The sequence below is a fragment of the Nematolebias whitei genome, chromosome 14, assembly GCF_014905685.2.
Source record: "Nematolebias whitei isolate Nwh7 chromosome 14, NemWhi1, whole genome shotgun sequence".
Classification (NCBI taxonomy): Eukaryota; Metazoa; Chordata; class Actinopteri; order Cyprinodontiformes; family Rivulidae; genus Nematolebias; species Nematolebias whitei.
Genome location: NC_056511.1, coordinates 7,176,204 through 7,192,626, shown reverse-complemented (window position 1 = coordinate 7,192,626; position 16,423 = coordinate 7,176,204).

The window sequence follows — 16,423 nt, the reverse complement described above, 5'->3', positions numbered from 1 at the left end:
ATGTCTCGACACTCGGGTCCAAGTTTTGAAAATGGTGTCAGGAAGTTAAAATATTGTTCACTATTGACCCATTACAAGGTTGAGACAGTATTTTAACTAGAGTTGATGACAAACTGGAGTTGAACTTATCAGATATTTCTTTGTTAGTTGTGTCTAATGCTCCTTTTTTCAGGCAGACAACTTTTACTTAAATGTTTTTACTGCAGTTAAAATGACACGTCGGTTTTGCTTTGTGTTAAATAAAAACTTTCAAAGGTATAATCATTCCTCTTTCTTATTTTGCTTAATGGCATTTAACTCTGCAGGTCATCCCTGAAATTCTGACGCACAGAATCACGAGTCCAAGAGTGAACTGTGTCGCAGAGTAAACACAATAAAAACATGAATTATCTGCAGCATTGTTCATTAAAATGACTCAACATTATTAATGTTTTACAGAAAATATACATACGGTAGGCACACAATGATATTGTAGACCATTGTATTAGGTAATACGTTCAGCAAGTAATTTTACTTTAAGAATTTTTAAAAGAAAGTACTTACTTACTTTTACTTAAGTAAAAACGTTAATGTGGTACTTCTACTTTTATTAGAGTACATTTCTGTCTGTTTATTTGTACTTTTACTTAAGTGTTTGAGTACTTTCTCCACCACTGCAAAACATTAGTATCAGTATGGGGGTATGTGTACAACAAAATAATATGCACAGAAATAGTTTTGCGAGCTGTGCGCTCAAACATGGGGTACTCAAAACTCGGCTCGCTGGGCATTTTGTTAAAATACTCTGAGTTTAACAAGACTGTAACTGAAAAACTGTGTTTTCTCATGATATTCAGTCAAGTCTGACTTACTAACTACCGGTAGTCTGAAACTGTTACAGCCCAGAAAGATCCAATCTTTGAGACCATGTTCACATTGGATGAAGACCCCTGGCTGTCCTCTTTGACATTTTAGACCGTACATCCCAGCAAATTTGGAAACTTTCTTCAATCATGGTGCTCACATGTTCTAATTACTCACCAAATAGGTTTTGGTCTTCTATTTTCTGAGACCCTTCCCTGCACCCTCACCACATTTTAAACATCAGCAGAGCTTTTCTATCGCAGTCCTTCCATGTAAACCTATGAAATCACCAAAGACCCTGTCCTGGTTTGACTGACTCGGACCACGTCAGAATGTAGCTACACACTGAAAGATGCTAAGCTGCCATGATCTTACTGCCACACGTCTGTGCTAGAGTTGTTTCCATGACCTTGTCTGCTGCTGTGGAGAAAGAAATGCTTCATCGGGTTGAGTGGATAGTGATGAAGGGGTTTTCTGTGCATCTCACCTCAAGGTGAATGAAGGACAGCAGCCACGTGAGAGCGTTGCAATACTTAAGAGCTGACAGTGCAGCGTGGACAGGACGGGGTAGTAGCTAAGGCATGAAGCCAGTTCTGCTTCAAATGTTCAACAACCAAACGCCATGCTCCCCCATGCTCCACCCAAGACCCTACCTACTATCATCACGACCACACCATGGAGGTTTTGTGTAAGCTCCAAATCTGTCATGGCCTATCATGTGTAGAGCGAACTATGTTCTTATCAAGCACCAGAAGACCTCACCAAGACCCTGAAAAAATTATCCATACATACTGCATGTTAGAATGGGATTGTCATCCAGTATGAGGAGGTCTATGACAGAGTGTCTGGTGAGGGCAATCAATTCATTTGTTTCAAGTTGTCTTTAAGAAATCAGCAGGAGAATTCAAAGGACTGAACCTCCAACAGGTTGCAACATTACACAACTGCACCAAAAACAACAAATGGGTGGAAACATTTGGATTGAGGTGTTGAACACTCACCAGGCTCAGCCTCATTGAAAAGAACCCGGCAGAGGTAATGAGCAGCTAAATTTATGAGGGAAAGTTATGAATAATGTTTACTTATTAATCTTTCATGGTGGGGAGCTGAGCATGAAGAACCACCTCACCTCTGGAAATTACCGGTCCACCTCAACGACATAAATTATCCATCAGATTTCAGTAAACCTTCCCAACACAGAAACGAAGCAAGGCAACCTGTTTGAAACACGGACGCATGAAACATCCAGGAAGATTTCTGTGACTGCCGACTTGGTCGTATTTGAGTTTCAAATTGATGCCAAGGATGGAAAATAATTTAATATCAACAATTCCAAACCAATCATAGAAAGCAGGCTAGGCACAAGATGAAGGTGTTTTATGGGTTAGCGCTGCTGTCATGTTACCTGCCATCCAAAGCTGAGCTCACTTTTCTTTTCTGCTGCTCAAGCCCCGCCCACTCTCACCTGGCCCCAGTTGTCATTACGTCAGGTGGTTCCATTCCTCCAACCATATTTTTACTCAGTTCTCACTCCTTCCTCAGTGGAGCATTGTTGTGCCTTTTGCTGGTTCACCTTGTGTCTCCTTGGGCTGCTGTTGAATATTTCATATGGTTTTACGTTATTAGTGTATAGAGTATTTCTTAGAACTTGTAGTGTATCCATGACCATGCTCAGAGTACAAGTTGGGGATGACCCTGATCTGTTACCACGCAACATTCTAGCTCAATAGCTGTAAAACTGACAAAGTTATAAGAAGTTTTATGCTTGCTGAGGTTGAGTACCTGTGGCAGCCATCTTGAATCGGCTTGACTCCAAAGTTTAAACAGTTGAAGATGCACTTTCAGTGAGTGTCCTTAAAATTTTTGTATCAGAACAACCAAAAAGAGTTTTTGTATATCAATGTGTGGAGTAGATCTATGGAATGGATTAAATGATGAGCTCAACCAAAGTACAAATATAAACCAGCTTAAAAAACAGTATAAAAATGAGATTATTGAAAAATATTTTGTATAGGATGGGAGTTTCAAAGACCAAAAATGCTATTGCTGATATTAATAATGTGTAAATAATTGTACATTCAATGATGAGAATGTGAGGTTTAAGCATCATTTAATGTGGGAGTATTATAAGGGTTATTTGATGTGGGTAGACTAATATGATTGTATATTGATGTGTATGACAGGGGCAGGAAATCATAAGATTGTTATCTTCTACCTGCTCCTTTTCGAACAAATTGTGTAAAATTGCACGTCACTTGGCATGACTGTTATTTTTTTTCTCTTTATTTGCTTTTACTTGTTATTATCGTTCGAAATAAATAAATAAAAATAAATAAATTTATGCTGCAGACATCAAATTTTAGCACAATATCTGTAAAACTGACTGAATTATTGTCATATTTGTGTTCCTTAAGGTGAGTTGGCTGTGGCAGCCATCTTGAATTATGGTGGTTCCAGAAGGTAATCATCCATCCATCCATTATCTTTACCCACTTCTTCCATTTTGGGTCACGGGGGTCGCCGGTGCCCATGTCCAGCAATCACTGTGCGAGGGGCGGGGTACACCCTGGATGGGGCGCAAGTCCATCACAGGGCCACATAGAGACAAACGAGACAAACAACCATTCACTCTGTCACTCACACCTAGGGACAATTTAGAGTTACCAATCAGCCTAACATGCATGTTTTTGGTCTGTGAGAGGAAACCGGAGCACCCGGAGAAAACCCACACATGCACGGAGAGAACATGCAAACTCCACCCAGAAAGGCCCCTGGACCGGGATTTGAACCAGGGACCTGCTCGCTGAGAGGCAGCAGCTCTACCAGTTGTGCCACCGTGCTGCCCATCAGAAGGTAATCAGTTATGGATTTATATTCAGTGGTTATTTCCTGACAGCTTAATTAACATCCATTCCATGGTTCATGAAATATTTTGCTAACAGACAGACAGTTCTTGGAAAATCTTTAAACACTTTGCACAAAATCTTAGCACTTTGACTATGTATTGGGGACGACTCTCAGCTACTACCACACTAAATTTTAGCTCAATATTCTCAAAACTGACAGGGTTGTAGCTATTTCTCAATTTTTCAGTTTGTTTATTTTGTTTTAGATGAGTTGGACGTGGCAACCATTTTGACTCAAAAGCTAATGAGGCAGCTACAAATCTGTCATTTCGTCACATGAAGTGATCTCAGTTGGAAACTGTCATGAAAGGAGGCGGGGACATGCAGTCCTTCAAGGAACGTTTTTAACTCTCTGAAACAGAAGTGAAACCGAACACGAGGGTTAAAATCCCTCACCCTCTTTAAGTTATTAGTTTTGCTGCAGAAAGGCGGCACAATAATTAGTTTCTCAGGGGCAGTGTGTTTAAGGACGATAAGCATTGCTTTGGTTGAAGAGGAGTCGGCAGACGAGTGCAGCTGCTTGTTATCTGTGCAGAGCAGAGGGAAAGGAGCACGCTGCTGTAATAACTTTGACAGGCGGAGTTGAGAGGGAGAAGAATGCTGCAAGCAGCCGACGATGAAGTTAAGATCAGAATCTGTCCTCAAATATTTTAGTGCTCGTCGATACATCTGTAATCACTCTTAGGATTCTTTACTGTGAAGACGGGAGAGCAGTATTGTTTTTCAAAGTGTTGCTGCAGCAGCCTCAGGAGCCGGAGCAAACAGAAAAATCAGACGCGACCATCGTCAGCAGCCGGCTGGTTCTGGTGTTCACATGAGTTAGCATCATCGATTCCCGCCACAATCATTATTCATGGTGCATCGTGGTTGCGGAGCTGCTGGTGACGCAGCGCTCGTCAGGATGCGCTTGTCGAGTGAGCCTGACCACCGTGTCATGTGAGGGAAGACGGGGACGAGGGGGAAAGTTGAAGTGGCTGCTGGGAAATTGATCTGAGGTCCACGTTGAGACGATTTTCAAAGAAGTCATTCATGAAGTGAACTGGCCTGATGCAGCTGGCTGGACTGATAACCGAGGCTCATTAGGTTCTGTTCCAACTGCACAGAAGAAAGAAACATGTTCCGAAAGCATCGAGGAAACTGCCTGTCACCAGTCTATTCCATGGCAGAGCCACATAGAGACAAACGACCAGTCACACTCACATTTAGAGACAATTTAGGCCCCGTCCACATGAGAACGCTTTTTTCAAAACCATCTTTGTCCTCATCAACAGAAAATGACTCAAACTCTGTCACTGTGCCAGGAAAGAAGAGCAAAAAGATGTGGAGCAGATGCTCCAAAGTGTAAACACAACAAGAAGAAAAAGACGAGGACTACAAGAGCAAAAATGGAAGTCCTTTTTGTGGACTGATGATGAAGTGGAACTACTATAAGGAACTATATAGAACTATATAACTATATATAATGACTAGTATAACTAATTATATGGAACTATATACCTATATATATTATAACTACTTTAAGGAACTATATATAACTATATATATGTTATAACTACTATATAGAACTATATAACTATATATTATAACTAAAATTGCCAAGTCTTTGTATGACTTAGTTCGCTATGGCGATCCCTGAAGAAGGGAGCAGCTGAAAGAATAATAATAATAAGACATTTTATTCTTCATCAGTGCGGACTGAACTTGACAAAAAGTCATTTTTCTCAGCTCCTGCTGGAACACCTCGCAACAGGAACTCAAGTTGTCCACCTTGATTTCTTTAAGGGGTTTCAAAAATTTGATAATGTCAGTAGAAAAATCAAAGCAAATATGTTCTTGTTTTTAGTATTTCACCCTGTTTTACGGCACCCTGATTTATTGTTTTATACACTGCTCTTATTTTAACTGCATTTTTACTGTAGTTTATTGTTGTAAGTGTTTACTGTTATTGTTGTCTGTACTTATGTTCAGGTCTCTCTTGTGAACGAGTCCTCGTGGCTCAGTGAGACTAGCCTGTATAAATAAAGGTTGAATGGTTTCTACTAATGAATCTTTTAATTATTATCATTATTTTCTATTTTTCCTGTTGATCTATCCCAGGTGGAGTAGAAATGCACAAAGGAATCTGTTTTTCAGCCTCACCACCCTTGAGAGGAGACCCGCTGGGGAAACTCAAAAATCTGATATTTTTCTTCGGTCAGTGAACGCGCCATAGCTAAACTGTCATGGCGGCGTAGCAGCGGTTTGAGTTTTTACTGAGTGAAACAGATTCTTAGGTGTTTGTATGAATAATTATCTGCAAGGTGAATAATAACAACGTCAGACAGCACGAACAGAGGAAACTATTTTCTACAGAAGAACTGCTGTTTTTACGCTAATCTAGAAGGAAAAAATACTCCACAGATGACAACAAGAAATGGATTATAGAAACCTTTTGTTATTTTTGAGCTTGTAATCTTCATGGCCTAAGTGTTTGGAGACCTAATGATAAAGAAAAGATAAGGTAGGTTTTATTTACTGACGTACATTCATTGCCGCTACAGTTAGCTAGCTATGCTAATTACGCTAAACCTTAATAAAATATGCTAAAATGTCAGAACTTATTATTTTACATACTTATTATTTAATATTGTTTTAAATTTAGGTAGTGTGTATAAAAAATTCACAATTAAACACAAACAATGTCCTCTATGTGTAATTAATGGAAGGTGAAGTCTCTTAACTACTGTATGTAATTAACACCGAAAGTCCCGGATGTAGCGCCATTTTTTGAGGCGCTCCTTATAAACAAATATGTGTTTAGTTAATTTTGCACTGTGAAGGGTTTTACAATGTTGTTTGCAGGAAAAACAACCAGATAGCTGTGTCAACCCTACCTGAATGTATCAAGCCATCTTGTAAAAGTGAAAAAATATAACAAAAGTAATGTGAACACTTAGAAAATGCAAACAGCTGAAAATCTCACTTTTCTTTGTTAATCACAAAAGACATAACTCTAGAGGGTTTAATTACTCAAAAGTAACCACAAAAGCCCAGAAATGGGTGATCCTTAATTCATTCAACAATTTCAGTTTTCTCATGTCATTTCACCATATTAGTTTATTTCAAACTAAAACAACACCACATGAGGTTAAACCAGTGCTTCTCAATTATTTTCTGTTATGCCCCCCCCTCAGAAAGAAGTAAATAAACTCTCCGCCGCGACTGTAAATAGTATAAAATTGTTATAAGTACACCTCTGCCTAACATTGTGTCCTTATTAACATTAAAGAAAAAAAAGAATATAGATCAACTTACAAGGAAGAACAACATTAACATTGTTTTTAAGTCTGTAACAGAAGCAACTTAAAGTACATCAATTTGCCTGGAAAAAAAATCATTTAAAAAAAAAATCAAAATGAGGAAGTCAGGATCAATGAGCACACTCATCGATAAAACAAAATATATTGTCAACATGAAAGAAGAAAAAGGGAGCAGGTAACCCTCTCGCTTTGTGTTTACTCTTTGTCACCTGCGTGCTGTGAGTGACAAGCGTCCAGAGAATCATAAAAACAGCAGCTTAACCGAGGAGGTGAATTAATTTTATTAGCAAAGAACAGAGTCCTAACATTTATTAAACATTACTTCTGTAAATTGTGCTTCAACAAACTCATCGATAAAACTAAAACATTAAGTCAACGCAAAAGAGGAAAGAGGGGGCAGGTGTCGCTCTCGCTTGAGTTTACTCTTTGTTGCATGTGTGCTGTGAGTGACGTCCAGAGTGCATGGACCATAACAGCAGCGGAGGACGGAGGAGGTGACGGTCGGAGTTTATTTATCATGTCAGCAGCAGAGGGGAGAGACACGGTTCATGCATGGCTCCCAAAATGACAAGGCGGACATATTTGTTTATAACTTTATTATTAGGAACGCACGCAACAAAATGAGAGTGGTGAACAAAAAAAACTCCCTGCGGCAAAAACAGCATGTTTTCTAGGGTCACATGCGCCCCCGCTGGCATTGCCCCAGGACCCCCCCAGGCGGGCGTGCCCCACTATTTGAGAAGGACTGGGTTAAACTAAACATTTGTGTTAATGGGAGCAGCTGATGGAAGTAATGCATATGATCAAGCAGCCTGCACTTCAAACACAAATCTACAATAACTAGTACATAAACAAACAATAAACAATGTGCAACAGTTAATTTTTGTATCTTTCTCCATAATGGGGGTTTGGACAGCACTGTTTTGAACCATTGCTGCTGTTGACAAGAATCAACAATATGCCTGGACTGAATGTGTCTGTGTGAGACAACGTGATCTCTCAAATCTTTGATGTAACTTGGCAGTTTCCACCGTTATTCGTTCCGCTTCTGGCGCTCCCCTTGATTTTGGAAAATGTTTAAAAGTTTTTAAAGATTTTTGGATGTGATTTGAAAGCTCTGGGTTTTGAGCAGGGCTGATTTGGAGCCTTAAACTACATTACACTATTGAAATGTGCTGCTTCTAACCCTGCTAGCTGGAGATCTTTGTATTTCTGTATTTTCCCTAGTCCAGTAGGTCATCGTGGAGGGGGATGCTCATATTCTGACAGAAAAGCTGAGCTCACCCATGACCCTAGTTTCCACTTCATAATCCTTTCAAAATAAACTCTGATGCTAAAACAGACACTGCGACACTCCAGTTGTTTCCATGTTTTTTATTTTGTTTCAAGGGGGAGATTGGGGGTGTAGTTGTTCTGGAATAAAAGCAACTGGAAAAACACTGTTAGGATGCAGTGTAGTGATTTTAAACATACAATAAAAAAGGTGGTTGTGACAGTCACATTAGGTCTTTAGATTTGTTCAATTTAGCTAGACGTTGATTGTTTGAAAATCACTGCTCTTCCATACAACAGTGGCTTACAGAGGCAGGGCTGTACACACTGCGTATGAGAGGAATAGAAGAGAAAATCATAGGTCCTAAAGCAGTGAGAGATGCACTAAGTGAAAGAAGACTAAACAGGCTTTGTTTTGTTGTGTCTGTGTAAGAAGGGTGAAGACGGGAAACAAGAAGCGTTTGCTTGAAAATTTCCTGAAAAGTTTAGATGTACAGAAATCACCATGGAACAGTGAATCAAACCTTCAAACATCAAAAATAAAAAATTGTGAAGAAAAGGCCTTTAAAGGTTGGAAAACTACCAATTCATTTATGTAAAGTCCAACTTTCTGTGACCTGTTTAAACTCTGACTGACCTATAGAGCTCCAAACAGGGCTGGGTTTTCTTGCTTGGTTTGCCAAAATCTCATTGTGTTATTTTTTTATTTTTTTCATCTACCATATTTTTTGCTGTATAAGTTGTGTGTGTGTTGGGTTTTTTCATAATTTGCATGCCCTGTGACTTATAGACTGAAGCGACATATTTATGGATTTTTTTCCCCATATTTATAAACCAAATTTGGCTGAGGTATGACCGTTTTCATTCATTCTGATTAGGAAAAACAACACAAAAAAAAGTACAATTTTCAACCACTAGATGGCAGCAGAGCAGAGTGGCTGTAAGGCATGCCGTTGTATCATGTAATAGGTAAAAGTGGCTATAATGACAAATTCAAAAAAGTTGAAGACAAAAACAACTGGACTTTATTTATTATACTTTATTGTTTCTGTCTTGAACTTTTTTGAAGTTACCATGTCCTGGATGACTGAGAATCTTCACCAGCTATTAATGATACAATCGGCTTGCCAGAGTCTTCCACCTTTGGTTTGCTCGCTACTTGGAGCAACCGTCAAAGCAGCTGCACCGCCCCGTTAAAGTACAGCTAATTTGACCCATTAAAGTGCATTTATTAAGCAAAAGGTAGACTGAGACACACATTTACTACAATTTCGGGCAAACAAATAATTGTTTTGAAGTGTTAATCTTGTTAAATTATTGTTAAAGTCCTCCTGTGCACGCTCCTGTGGCCGCCATTTGGCAGCCAATCGATTTTAGGCACAACACTGGTCCACATTTCCGGGTTGTCAGCGGTGACGCGTAACAAACGCGACGTGTCAGCTGTGACGTATAATAGATGCAACGTATACGGTGAAGTGACATATTTATGGATTGTTGCACTTTTTTTTAGACATATTTGGACTGATGCAACTTATAAGGCGGTGCGACATGTACAGTGGAAAATACGATACGTTGAATAATGTACTGCTACCAAATGTCATCATAGCACATATTTTCCCATCAAGCTGCATGTTTTGCTGCATTAAGCAACAGCTGGACAGTAATAAAGGTGTTCCAGTTCTTATGCATCGGCTCTTTAAATTGGGCTAAAATAAACGTCTACTGCTCTGTTTTCTTCAGGCCAGCAACATTCAGAGTACCCTCAGTGCTGGGCGGAGAAAAATCTTTTTAAAAAATAGAATAAATAAATGACTAAAAATGGCAATGCTGACAGCTTGCAACTCTTCCATGAGGAGTCTGCCATTTGGTCCTTTATCATCTGGACAAGCACTTGGAGCAGGGCTCAAGAGGTTTGATTGAAACTCTTCTCTGTGCAGCCAGGCACCTCGTCACAGATATTCTGCTCACTGGCAGGAGCAAAAGAGCACTCGGCAGGCTGCTGCACTCCTGTACGTACGCTGTGAGCACAAAAGAAACAAAAATACTGCTTTCAAAAACTGTGGGATTACTTCTGTAGGCCTGTTTGATTCAGAATCTGGTTTTAAATCTGGATGTATTGAATTGAACCAGCATATCTGTTACAAAAAGAGAAGTATGTTTTATTTTTCATGGCAGGTTGCTACGAATTTTTGACTCTAAAAGGGGATTTGATTATTAATTAAAAAAGGACAAATAGTCTATGTAGTTTTGATTAATTACAATAAATATTTCCTGATTCCTGCTCAATAATCCAGGTGGAACAATCCAACAAAGTTAAGTCAGGTCCACCTCATCAGTGTCTACTGATGAAGTCTTTTGGATGAAAGATGAAATGTTTCAACAAAAAGAAACCGTCCAGAGGACCTGACTTAACTTTGTTGGATACAATAAATATTGTGCCTTTTTAATTTGACATTTATATAAAAACAGAAAAATATTCCTCTTCTTTTTTTTTTTTTTACAAACTAAATTCAGTGATAGTTGCAGTAAATCTGCTGTTTGAAGTCAGAATTTCTCAGCACAGATCATTTGTATGATCTTAGCTCCAAGTTTTGTTTTAACGCTCTCCACCGCTTGATTTCTACAAAAAGACTTGACGTCTGTTGTCTCGTCCTCACAGCCTTTAGTCGTCGTTTACTTCCATAAGCAGAGAAGAACTTCACCTCTTCTCTTTGGACCTGGTGATGGTCTCTGACTCCATTGTTCTCCCTCTGACACTGTTTACATCAGAGGATTAATTTACAGAATTAATTATCTGTCGCGAGCCGACTGAAGTGTACCTGTCAAACAAAACATTCGTAATTGTTGGCAACAAAACATGACTCTGCTGATTTTAGACATCTGTTACAAATTATATGAATTTAGTGGTTATTTATCATAGATGATACACATATAAAAGATTTCAATCAAAAATATTTTGAAAGCTATTACGAATTTAAGAGCGATAAAATTAATTACTGAATCTTGTTTGTCTTTTTCTTTTATTATCTACAGTGTTGTTATTTTAAAATTTGACGTTTGATAGCTTTGGCCATTTCCTTCTTATTGTTTTACATGTAGTAGACTAATTCATAAATGTATAAAGTCTACTCAGATATTTTGCTAACAGACCTGGGTGCACATGTTAGGGAATGACGGCAGCGGGCAATAACGAAGCAGATAAAAGTTTCAGGGAGACATCGTGGCAGGGGCTTGTGATAGATGAACACAATAAAACGTAGATGCTGAATTAACTGCTGTGCAGAGAGACTCTTAACGAGTTATTTACAGGAGCAACAATTGAATTTCTTCAGGGTCAGAAAGGTGCACACAGCCTCCTTCCCCATGCTCCAGTGTAAGCTGGCCTTCAATGTCCTGAAAGAACATCCCCAGTTTATCAGTAAATCTGAGTTGGTGCCAGTAAATTTAGCAGGCGCCATGTTCTTCTGCTGCGTTAAAGCAGCTCTCGTCCTCCTGTGTAAGTCCCTGACAGGATAAAGAGCTGCTGCCTGTTAAATCCTAAACGAATTACACATTTAAATTAAATAAAACAGCAGAGAAATCTCCATGTGCATTAATCTGCTCTCAGAGCTCCTACAGAAACTCTTGTAGTTGATGTAATATTTCACTGTAATTAACAACAGAGATGGTTACGATGTTTGCTTACAGAGAAGCAGGAAGTACCCCGAGTGTGTGCTTTTATTGTTTTGTAAATAAAAGTAGAGTTTGAGGCGAAGTTAAAGTTTAAGAAATAAAATGAAAACCCCAGCATTTCTTGAAGGAAGCGTGGTTCTTGCGTAAAGTTGACTAGTGGTTGTGGGCAAATTTATTAGACATAAGTGTCTTTACTGTTTTCCTCTCAACATAAACAATGAATGAATGGGAAGGTTTGCAACAACATGTTTCCCTTTTTAAATATGCAATATCTGTAAACTTAAAGATCCGGAGCTCAAAAAGACATTACAGTAGTCCCTCGTTTATTGTGAGGGTTACGTTCCGGATCCCCCACGCAATGTGTGATAATCCGTAAAATAGGGACGTTATTTTTTTTAGTATTTTTATATATTTTAAGGCTTTAGAAACCTTTCCCACACTCATGCAATGTTCTAAACTCTTAAACTTACATAGTTTTAACAATATATGTGTAAGTAGCTACAAAATTTTACTCACCAGCTCTGCAGAACAGCAGCAGCTCGCAGTTCTGCTCGATCCCAGTCCAACCTGGTTCCGATTCGGCTGACCTACCCTGCCGGTTCTGGTCAGCTCTCTGGCTTGGGGAGGTGGCAGTGGGCTCCGGAGGGATCGCCAGACCTACGGGTGGCGCATCCCTGCTCGGGGGTCTTCGTGGGCCAGCTAGCAGCTCTTGGGTTCACAGATGAGTCTGGGAGTCTGGTTCTGCTCCGGTTCTGGTGCGGTTCTCTGCAACCCTTGAGCACCGAAGGACATTTTGGGGGAGGGGCCGGACCTTTGGGTGGCCGGCGCAGGACTGGATGGTAGTCCGATAGAGTCCGTGTCTGGATGAAAAAAGTCCTGGTGGGCTCCGGAGAGAGCACCGGACCTACAGTGACGCTTTCCCGCTCTGAGGTCTTCTTGGACCAGCTAGCAGGATTCACTGATGGGTCTGGAGGTCCGGTTCTGGTCCGGTTCCCGGTGGGTTCCTTGCAGCTCTCTGCATCCGCTGTACACTGAAGTCACTGTATGAACAAGGACCAACCTTTTTCTGATCAGATCAAAACTTTCCCTGTAGTAGAGAGGGCAGAGGGCAACGGGGCTTCTAGGTGGGACACTGTTGACTTCTGGGAAATGTAGTCATGAGTGGGGATACAGTGTAGGCTTATTGAAAAAAAACTGCTAACTGGGGTGCCTTTCCCTAGTATTTTATTTTTTCGTTAACTTTTTACTGTACAGTACTGTATCCAGTAATGTCCCAATCAAGTGAGTAGTATTAAAATTGACAATCATGTGTCATGTACAATTTTATTTCTCGTGTACAGTCTTACTTTGAAAAACCGCGAAAGAGCGAGTCCACGAAGGTCGAACCGTGAAGTAACGAGGGACTACTGCATTTGTTTTTGTTTTATAAGAGGCTTTATGTGTTTTTCTAAAAGCTCTTATTAAAGTTAAATTTTCGGGTGTAGGTTTATTTTATAAACATTTCACAGACTAGCAAAATGTGGCATAAATGGGATTACAAGAGCTCTGCATGCCAACATTTCACTTTGAAGCATTCTTGAATTCTACACACAGTACCTACAGATTTAGATAACTTCTTCTTTATATAAGACATATGTGGTTTATTGACCACAGCAAAGCAGTGCTTAGAGTTATCAGAGCTTTGCCTCCTGGCCGGGGGTCTTTCTGAGTGGAGTTTGCTTGTTCTCTTTGTGTATGTCGGTTTTCTCAAGGTCTGCAAGTGAACCTGTTGGTACCTCTAAATTGTCCCTAGTTGACAGAGTGTGGGTGGTTGTTCATCTCATTTGTCTCTATGTGGCCCTGTGATGGTCTTGTAACTTGTTCAGGGTGTACCCCGCCTCTCACAGAGAGACTGCTGGGCACCCGGGCGGGGCCTCATGTACAAAGACTTGCAAATTGCTGCAAAATGTAGTTTAATGTTCAACTGCATTGTAGGGAATTTGATGTTTCTGGTTGACATATGGATACGTCCATCCCACACAGCTGGCATGGCTCGGCTCAGGGGCGACTGGCTCAGTCCCGATCAGTTTGCTAGTTCCCTCTGGAATACTCCTGTTGCTATGAACCCCAGTGTGGTCAACAGCTGTATGTGTACGGGTACCTCACGGCTCCTCGCTGTGTCGTGCTCCAAGATTGACATCAGGGACTGGGTGGCTTTAAACTTCTTAAGTTTCAACGAGAAGAAGTCTTAAGTCATCTTGTTCCATCCCAATGGCACGTTCATGAACTACTGCATTGACCTTTTCTCACTAGCTCCGTTAGAGAAACAAAGATTCACCAATTTGGGAGTGATAATGGACCCTTCCGTAAAACTTAACAGTTATGCAAACATGATTGTTAATGTTTTTTTCAGCTGAGGCGGCTGTCTAAGCTGAAGCCCATATTGTCCAAAAAGAATCTTGAGACAGTGATCCACGCGTTCGTAACATCCAGGCTCGATTACTGCAGTGCACTTCTGTTTGGAATCAATCAATCCTACATTGCACGTCTACAATGGTCCAAAATGCTGCAGCCCGATTTTTAACTGGTACAGGCCATAGAGAGCACATTACTCCAGTTTTGGCCTCCCTGCACTGGCTACCCATTCACCTTCGGATCCAGTTCAAAATACTCATGTATGTCTTTAAATCACTTAACAGTTCTGCCCCATCTTATCTCACTGATCTTCTACAGCCATATGTCCCACCGTGCTCTCTGAGGTCAGCAGACCAGAGGCTCCTTTCAGTTCTAGAAACCCGTCGCAAGCTCAGAGGTGACGGGGCTTTCTCTGTTGCAGGTCCAAGACTGTGGAATGAGTTGCCACTGTGTGTCAGTCAGGCTCCCACACTCACAGTCTTTAAGTCTCGCCTGAAAACCCACTTTTATTCCCTTGTCTTTGACACCGTGTGATTTGTTTTGATCCTGCCTGTAGTCTACAGTGTTGGCCATTTAGTTGTTATCCACTGCTATTTGTATCTATATTTTTATTTAATGTTTTCCTGTCCGCTGTGCTTGTTTCTATTGTACAGCACTTTGGTTGGCCTTGTTGCTGTTTTAAGTGCTCTATAAATAAATTGGTATGGTAAGACCGGCCGCAGCACCAAGCACAGTTCCAAAAGGATTGTCCTCGGAAGCCTAAAATGGCTGATGAGCCAGTCGTCATTGTGGTCCAGAAAATCTTCTCTGTCTCTAAATATACATTCTCTGTGTATTGCACTATTTGCTATATCTTCTTATAAGGCTAAATTCATTGTTGTTAAAGGTATTTTCTGCACCACTTTGCACATGATTTTATATCTACTCATCTAACTGCATACATAAGGATGTATTAATTGTTCTTTGTGTGTCTGGTGTGTACAGTAATAGTTTTCATATCATTAACAGTTTCCCAGCATCACCTCACCAATGGACCATTATCCATTGAAACGTGTGTACGCCAGCCATGAATTTGGCGTGAGGCTGCGTACATTTCCACCGTCATTTCATTCTTGATACATCTGAAGTTTTGTGGGAAAAGGGCGTACACCATGTTTTTGTGTGTACAGTACGAGGCCCCAGGTCTTTGCAACATGGAATGGAAGAAGAGGTTAAAGATAAAGGAGGGGCGGATGGTTAATTGAAACTCTTAATCAGAGTTGTGTCCAAACCTGATTACCTTTTAAAGTCAGTCCAGTTCAAGATGTCTGCTAATGGATCTCAACAAACCCAAAAAATGACTTAAATATCAATTTACCAGATACTGATTTAACACTTTGCATGATATTAACAGAAAGGCATCCATGACTCATACGGTCAAACATATCAGCTCGGGGAAGATCTATGTTTAAAACTTTGAAATGCAAAGCAGAAAACAATGTGCATCAATTTTATTTACTTTTTGTTATTCTTTATTGTGAAATGTAGAGCAACAAGTACAGTATGTCTCAGATTTAATGTTTTTTGCAAAAGCAGTTCATATTTTTGAATGAAAATACAGATTTATATTCGTAGTTTGAGTAAAAATTATTATTTTTTCTGTCCTTAGACGTCATTATTCATCTTGTAGCAGTAACTCATACATGCCATTAACGAAACAAAACACTGAATAGAGGAGAGGCGGCAACATTTCTGTTATGACACATAAATAAAAAAAAGGCACATAATGAATTTTGTTGCCTTTTAGAACGTGATCTTTTCTAGTATGAATTTACTAAAGTGTGTCTGCAGACTGTTTATTTCTGCAAATCTCAATAATTTTGAAAGACGCTGAAGAAGGAGTCACTCTCTGAGGCACCGAGTTGACTTTGACATCTAATGCAGGTTGGCAGATTGACAAACGTCCTTGTTCTGACCCATGATCAAGCAAAGACTGAAGCTATGTTAATATGCAGCTGTTGTGCCTTATTGTAAGGAACATTTTGGTTTAAACGCTCC